Raw genomic sequence first — 7,839 nt, 5'->3', positions numbered from 1 at the left:
GAGACAGTGGCAGGTGGATACCTGTGAATTCAAGGCCAGCGTGATCCACACAGAGAGTTCCAGGATAGGCAGGGCTACATAGTGAGACCTTATTTTTAAAATAATAATAATAATAATTAAAAGCAACCTGATTAATCTAAGGAAACTCTAATAATTTATTCCCTGTAGTATCTATATTTATGAAGTGCTTACTAAGTATTAGGCTCTATACTTGGGTAAGAAGAAAACAACGTCAGTGCTCTCTAGAGTATAGGACCCAGACACTCTCTGTTTGGTAGGAAGCAAAATAAATAAAAAGCAGTCACAGGTATGCTTAACTTGTAACAGCCATGATTCTCCAGTCCACTTCTAGAAATGCTTCTGTCTCCATGTCTGGTGAGGACATGGGCTACTCCCATTCTTGTGTAAGCTATAGACAGGAAGGAATCTGAAGGGTCAAATTTCTACAAGACTCCAAAGGATCCCACACATTCATAGTTCCCATGAGTCTCCCACCATATGAATTCGCTTCTCTGTTAAGTGACCCAGCTTCTGTTCCATTTGACGTGAGGTTTGAGGGGCTTGTTTGCTGTCATTTGTTAAATGTGTTGCTTTAAAGTCCCAAAGATGCAACACATGGGGCAGGGCCTTTGGAGATCAGTGCTCACCGTCATTTTCCCATGCTTCTGCCTTGTAAAGGTCCCTGCTAATTTCCTACATATCCAGCCGCAAGCTCCCCTCACTAACCAGTCAAAAAAAAATCTTAAAATTTAAAAACCTTTCAGACAGTGGGGAATAAAAATAAAATGATCAAAGTCAGTAGACTGCCCAGAAAAGAGAATTCCAAATGAACACTGTGGTGTGGTATTTAAAAAATGAAGTGGCATTTACCACCTAAAATGTATAAACGGTAGCATCAGAGTTGGGCTAAAGCCTGACAGTGCTCTTGAGGAGACAAAGACTGAGAATCACATGGAACAAGGTGTCCTGAGAGGAGAGAGGGCATCTTATGATCTGGCTTCAGTCAGTTCAGGAGTATGAGGAAAATTCTGGAGGCTAGTGATAGATCATCTAAGCAGAGAGATGGAGCAATCTCTATGGTTTATAAAATACTAGGTGTGGTCTTTAGTCTCCCCAGTCACAGCTGTTGGAACCCTCCGATTCACGAGGTACCAAGCAGCCAGCATCGTCAGAGCAAACTGCAACGTGCCTCATTAGTAGGAAACATTCTAGACTAGAGTCACAGCACACATCTGTAAATTAAGATCTGGAAGGATAAAAAATTTAACTTACCCCATCCTAGTACCTATAATATCAGATTCAGTGTTCATTGATATCTTTGTTGGTCAGTTCCTGGTTTAGTTTTGGTTTTTAAGCCTGACACTAGCTTGGGTCATCTGGGAGTAAGGTACCTCTCAACTGAGAAAACACCTCCACTAGATTACCTATAAGCAAGTCTGTGGAAGGTGTTTTGCTTGATTTAATATTAATGTGGGAGACATAGCCCATCGTGGACAGTGCCATACCTGGGCAGGTAGCTCTGGGCTATATAAGAAAGCAAGCAAGAAAAACACAGAGAGCAATTCAGGAGGCATCACTCTTCCATGGTCCACGTCAGTTCTTTGCCCCTGGTTTCTACCTTGAGTTCCTGCCCTCCCTGCCCTGGCCACCCTCAGTATTAGACTGTGACCAGAAAGTTTTAAAATGAATAAACCTTCTCCTCCCCAAGTTGCTTTTGGTAGTGGTATTTATCACAGCAATGGAAAGAAAAGTAAGAAAAGAGTCAAAAGATTCAAAAATATTCAGTGAAATGTGAAAAGGCTTATAAAAGTATACTAGGGAAAAATAAGTCATAAATAAGAGAAAATAAATGAATAAAAATTGACCTAGAAATTAGAGATGATAAGACATATAGACAGTCAATCAGTCTTTGGACAGTTCTTAAATCACACTACTGCTCTACTGCATATATTCTAGGAAGAAGAAGGACAGTTGAGCATGCCTAGGTGTAAGCTCAAATCAAATTTCTAATAATAAAAACTAAAGTGACTGAAATAAAAAGAAATACACTGTGGTTATCAGCAGATTAGGGAATGCAGAAGAAAAAATTAGCTAACAGGTATACTGACAGAAACTATACACAGTGGGATGCAGATAAAACTAAGCAGACTGCAGGAAATAAGAGAGTGTCAGAAGGCAGTGAGAAAACTTAGGTCATCTACTATGTATAAAAGAGAAAAACATCTGAGCAAAAATAGCCAAACAGCTCACTAATTTTATGAAAGTTACTAACCTGCCTCACCCAAAACAAGCTAAGCACTAACACCTAAACGAATAGTGAAAAGTAATTGCTTAAAAGAGACAAACAAGCCAGGCCGTGGTCACGCACACCTCTAATCTTGGCACTCAGAAGGCAAAGACAGGAGGATCTCTGTGAGTTCAAGGCCAGCCTGGTCTACAAGAGCTAGTTTCCAAGACAGGCCCCAAAACTACAGAGAAACTCCATTTTGAGCTCCCCCCCCCCAAAAAAAAGAGAGAGAAAGAGACAAACAAAATTCTTTAAGGCACCCATTCTGTACAGATTGAATAAAAAGAATGATACTATATTTCCTATTGAAATAATAAAAGCCCTCAAAAAAGTGGAACAATATTTACATAGTCCTGCGAAAACCTCATCCAAAACATTTATATGTCGTCAAATTCATTTTCAAAACAGAAGAGAAATTATAACATTTCAGACATTAAAATGTTTAAAGAATTTGCCACCATTCAATTCCCACAGCAAGTAATATCAGAGACCTTAAGAAAATACTATTGAGTGAAATATGGACTATGCAAAGGAATTAAGGGCACTAGAAATCAGATAAGGCCTTTGGATCATAAAATGAATGTTTAAGCAAAAACAACACGATCATAGATGATAGCGTTAGACACGTTCCCCGGTGGAGTGAGTGCTTGTGCTGGAGTTGTTTAGGGCTAGTTCTGTGGTTCCTGCAGACTCAGACATGCAAGATGCCAAAAGTGAGTGAGCACTGAAGCGGATTGAGTTTTCTATAACTTTGGGAGCAAAAGGAAGTTTTCCCATAGAGTCCCACCATTTTCTCCTTAATCTCATGCCTGAGGGGAATTTATGCTTACAACTGTGCAGGACTTGTCCCTCACTCAAATCTCAAAATTTGCATCTGGAATGGAAGAAGAGAATGAAATCCAGGTTTCGAAGAAGAAACAGTCCATGAATACTTCTTGGGGTAAGTCCTGGCTGTGAGGAGAGAGGTTGGCTGTAAATACTGTCCACAGAACCGCCAAGAGAGTAGGTACCTCTGTAGCAAAACACAGACGTGAAGGACGCGTTCCAGAAAAGGTGTCACGCACAGTTCTTTAGGGCAATGTCTGAAAATGCAGTTCAGGAGTTTATAACTGAATGTGAAACTTAAGGGAAATTTATCGAGGGTAAGACATTCTGAAGCTATGACAAACGAAAATAAATTCTAAATCAAATGCATATGACATCTAAACTGACTGAGACACCAATCATCCGTGGGGTATCACGTGACTTCACTTTAGTCATGCCTCTAAACATGCGTGCATTTCACTGTGCATCCCCTCAAGGTTCACAGCACCAACTAAGAGTGCCTAAGCATCTCAGGCAAGTTCAAGACTCTTGTACATTGGGAGTTGTAGTGCTTTCCTGGACATATCAAGCTTTTTGTTCTTATAAAAAATATAAGTATAATTGCAGAAAGCAAAGACCAGTTACTTCCTAGGAAGCAGAAAGCCAGCAGTGAGAAGTTAAAACGAGGCAAGCTGACTATGTGTGGTGGTTCGCATAAGAACGCTCTTATGTTTGAATACTTGTCCCAAGTTGATAAACGTGTTTGGGAAGGAGGTGTGGCCTTGTTGGAGGGTATTTGTCACTGAGAGTGGGCTTGGAGGTTTCAACAGCCCGTGCTATTCCTGATTAGTGTGCTCTTGCTCTCAGCTAAATGCCGGCCTGCCTCCTGCAGTGTTCCCACCATGATGGTGACTCTAACTCTCTGTAGCCACAAGCCATGAATAGATATTTTCTTTCATAAGTTGCCTTGGTCATGGCATTTTGTCATGGAAATAGGATAGTAACTAAGACATTAGGTATAAGAAAAATAAGAGGCTAACCAGAAAGTACCTATAAACAAATGTAATGATACAGTTATATCACAGTTAGACCCACTAAGTCAGAGATAATAAACCAGCAGAGCTGTTTCTTGTCCTTGACTTTATTGCGACGTCATCAGCCTCATGAGCTTTCTTTCTCCCGTCATGCATCTGACAACATACCACATCCAGAAGACCATATTAGGCGAGAAAAGGGGAATAAGCACCGATAGAGGACAATCCTATCTCCTTCCTGCAACCCCCCATCTTCCTCACCTCCTGACTCCCACTGTAAATCACAGCTGAGCCTCTTTTCTGCTGAAGTTCGTACATCTGGCCCCTCTCATGGGACTTCTGAGAAACCTGTATGCAGTCCTTGGGTATGGGTGGACCTTTGCTGTCTGACAACGTTTCTCCCAATGGCTTATTTTGTCTCATCTCTGAATTTTTTCGTTAATACAGGGAAGAATGTATAAATACTGGTCAGAGGTCTCAATCAGCTCAAGCAATAAAAATGTGTGAAGGAGTCCTGTGTGGTGTAAATGCCTTTTATCCCAGCTCGTGGGAATCTGAGGCAGGAAGATCAAGAGTTCAAGGTTAGCCTGGGCTACAGAGGGAAATTTTGTCTCAAAAAAAAAAAGTTCTAAGAAGGACACGAAGATAATTCTTCAAATAGAGTGTGGTGAGTTATCCTTTGTAGGGGTAGACATCTGGTTTCCAATGCAAAGCTAAGTGTGTTAAAAAGAAAGGCACACTTTACATCATTTTTAAGAAAGCCATTTTGAAATCTGTGGAATCTTGAAAAGGAGCATTAGACACGTCTGTTTGTAGATGTATGGTCAGATCTTACAGAACATACAAAGAAATGATGTTTCTTCTGAAGAAAAGTAGCAAACACAGGAAAGGAAAACCATTGCCTCTGTATTTCTTCTGCTATTTGAATCTTGATTTTTCTCTTACTAACTGTATTGTTGCAATCATGGAGGATCACTGCCCATTAGCCATTCACCATTTTTATTAGGAGAGCCCTAATTTTGCTCAGGGCAATAGTCGGCTCTGCCCTAAGTAAATGACTGCATTTGATCTGTTAACATTCGCAATAAAAAGCTCCACACCTGATCTCTTACCCACTCCTGCCTATAAAGGAAACAGTGCAATTCCTATGTTAACGCAATAAGTAGGATCCAGAAGGAGCTCAAGTCTGCCTGAATCCCTCTCCCTCCTGTAAATGCAGACCGATGCCTAGTGCTGGAGCCCAGTCTCCAATCTGAAAAAGCAAAGAGGTTTTTGACGATGACATTGTTGAGACAGTAACTCAGAGCCAGGACCTTGACCTCTCATTACGTGAGATCTCAAGGGTATGACAGAAGGCAGCATCAGCACCACCTGACCCCAGATCTGCATCCAATCATCCAATCAGAAAATTGACAAGGTCCCCTGGGGATTGGGGATTTTCTTTCTCTCTCTCTCTCTCTCTCTCTCTCTCTCTCTCTCTCTCTCTCTCACACACACACACACACACACATATTGCAGTGTGAGAATCACTGCTGTGGAAGAANTTCCTCTTCACTCTTCTTACACAGAGAAACCCTCATAAAAAGAAAGAAGAAGAAGAAGAAGAAGAAGAAGAAGAAGAAGAAGAAGAAGAAGAAGAAGAAGAAGAAGAAGAAGAAGAAGAAGAAGAAGAAGAAGAAGAGAAGGAGGAGGAGGAGGGGGAGGAGGAGGAAGACAAAAAGAAAAAACAAATTGACCCCAGCTGCCCAAGTTGCTGATGAGTATTATATTAACTGAAGCTGAAGCCACTCAAAAACATTAGTATTTAATTGCATTCTCAATTTTAAAAAGAGAAGAAATCTAACTAAAATATAAGGTATGATGTAATAGCAAAACTATTAGCATGAACTTAAAAAATCGCAGAGAGACTTTATTTTTATTGTAGTTACAGAGGAACAAATAGCTAACAGTGTAAAAGAGGTTTCTAAAGATACTCAAGGATTTAAAAAAAAATGTATAAAATTGCCACAGATGTCAGTTCCTCCCCTGGTCCGGCTGAATAAAGACTGACTTGGCTGTAAAAGACTCCAGGAGTGGCTTAGCATAGCTGCAGACAGAAACATAAAAATAGACGGCATGCTAAGCAGCCAAGCTTTAAAATTTGTTACAGATTGCTCTTTATTCTAAACCTGAACCGTGGATATCGGTGCTAAACTAATTGTACCAACCAAAGCAGGTTCTTTCTGTGCTCTGTTCTTGTTGTCATTGTTGTTTTGCTTTGTGCTTTTTGTTTTGTTTTTGCTGGTTTTTAAACACTAGATGCTGACTAAAATGCACAGACTGAAATCACCTGCCCTCGGTCCAAACAAGCTCCCACCACTAGCAGGTTCTGCTCCCAGCTCAATTGGACTGCTTATGTGTCCTGGCTCTCCTGTAAAGAAATGTTGGGCTTGAATCCTGGATTGATTCCCCTGCTGTAGGACTGTCACTACAGAGGTCTGTAAAATTGCTCTTCCTTGAAGTCTCGGTTGTGAAGAGCTTTGCACTAACAAAATTTCACAGGATATGAAAGAGAAGCAGGAAAAGGCGACGGAATCAATCAGTTTTATGGTCATATTCTAAACATGTTCACAGGATAAAAAATGTACCTCGTTGGTAAACCAAAAAGGTACAGAGTGTGTTCCATAAATATATGTGTTAAATACGCATGCAAAGTTGGAGTGAAATGAGGAACAAGGAAATAACTTACATGCACACTTCCACCAAATAGGGCACAGTACCCCTGGGAGCGGAACTTCTAACCTTCTAACTCTTCCTAGGAAGAAGAGAAGAGGATGTTAGAATAATTTCAGCTTCATTTTCACATTTACACTTACAGTATTAGAATGATTGAAAACAACGCAATAATTCCATCAAGCTGCCTGAGCGTTCACAGAAATGTGGTGTTCTTTCTTGGGGCTACTCTTCAATAGACAAAGTCTACTAGGCGGTTTCCATCTTGGAGCACTCTACAGTTTGCAAAGCCTTTTTAACATACCCAACCTCTTTAACCTACTTGACAATGACCCCATCCCCCTGCCTGGCTCATAGTAAGTACTAAATCTTTCACTTGGTTATAGGTTGGCCTTCCTATAGAAATATAGTAGTTTGCTGTACCGGTAGAAGCACGTGCTGTCCTTGGATGAGCAAGAATTCTCTGGCTTGCTGCTGAGACTGGTTTTGAGGGAGGCAACCAAGACTGAAATAGTACATTTTCCCTGAGGCTGAGTGGGATTGCAATATATGACCTTGGGTTTCTGTCTGCAGATAATTGGCCTATTTCAAATAATTCCCTGACCTCCCTGAGCTTCACAAGCTCACTGGAGTCAGTTCCGCCCCAGATTCAGAACTCTCAGGGGCCCTTCCCACCCTCCCTTAACCTGAGCTCTCTGTTTGGCCTCTTTCCCCTCCCTCCACAGCCCTTCCCTTCCTGCCAGGCACCAATCCCGCAATAGTTTAGATGGATCCACTCAGAGACTGTGTTTCATAACATTGAAGATCCAATGGTGCGGGCTTTTCTCAGGCAATTATTTTTAAAACTATAGGTAAGAGGAGAAGGCTGGAGCCTAACTTTTAATGAGTAGACACTAAATTGTCATACCTTTAAGCAGTGTTCCAATTCAGAAACAGGCTTCTCCTCCAAGATTAATTACCACTGTCTGACACGATTACCCATTGAAATGTTTTATAAGCCCA

At 41.0% G+C, this 7,839-nt stretch overlaps 1 long non-coding RNA gene across 1 annotated transcript; it reads left to right on the top strand.

The window, feature by feature from the left end:
* Window positions 1-4,434: 4,434 nt before the first annotated feature.
* Window positions 4,435-6,481, top strand: LOC126504877 (uncharacterized). The gene is made up of 3 exons (XR_007592744.1): window positions 4,435-4,475; window positions 4,573-4,792; window positions 6,424-6,481. It is a non-coding gene; the product is annotated as an uncharacterized lncRNA (long non-coding RNA).
* The last annotated feature ends 1,358 nt before the right edge of the window (window positions 6,482-7,839 follow it).

This window comes from Alexandromys fortis, unplaced genomic scaffold (genome assembly GCF_014885135.2).
Source record: "Alexandromys fortis isolate MF-2015 unplaced genomic scaffold, M_Fortis_MF-2015_v1.1 scaffold_53, whole genome shotgun sequence".
Taxonomy (NCBI): Eukaryota; Metazoa; Chordata; class Mammalia; order Rodentia; family Cricetidae; genus Alexandromys; species Alexandromys fortis.
Note: the sequence above shows the minus strand (reverse complement) of the source record. Positions and strands in the feature narration are given on the sequence as shown.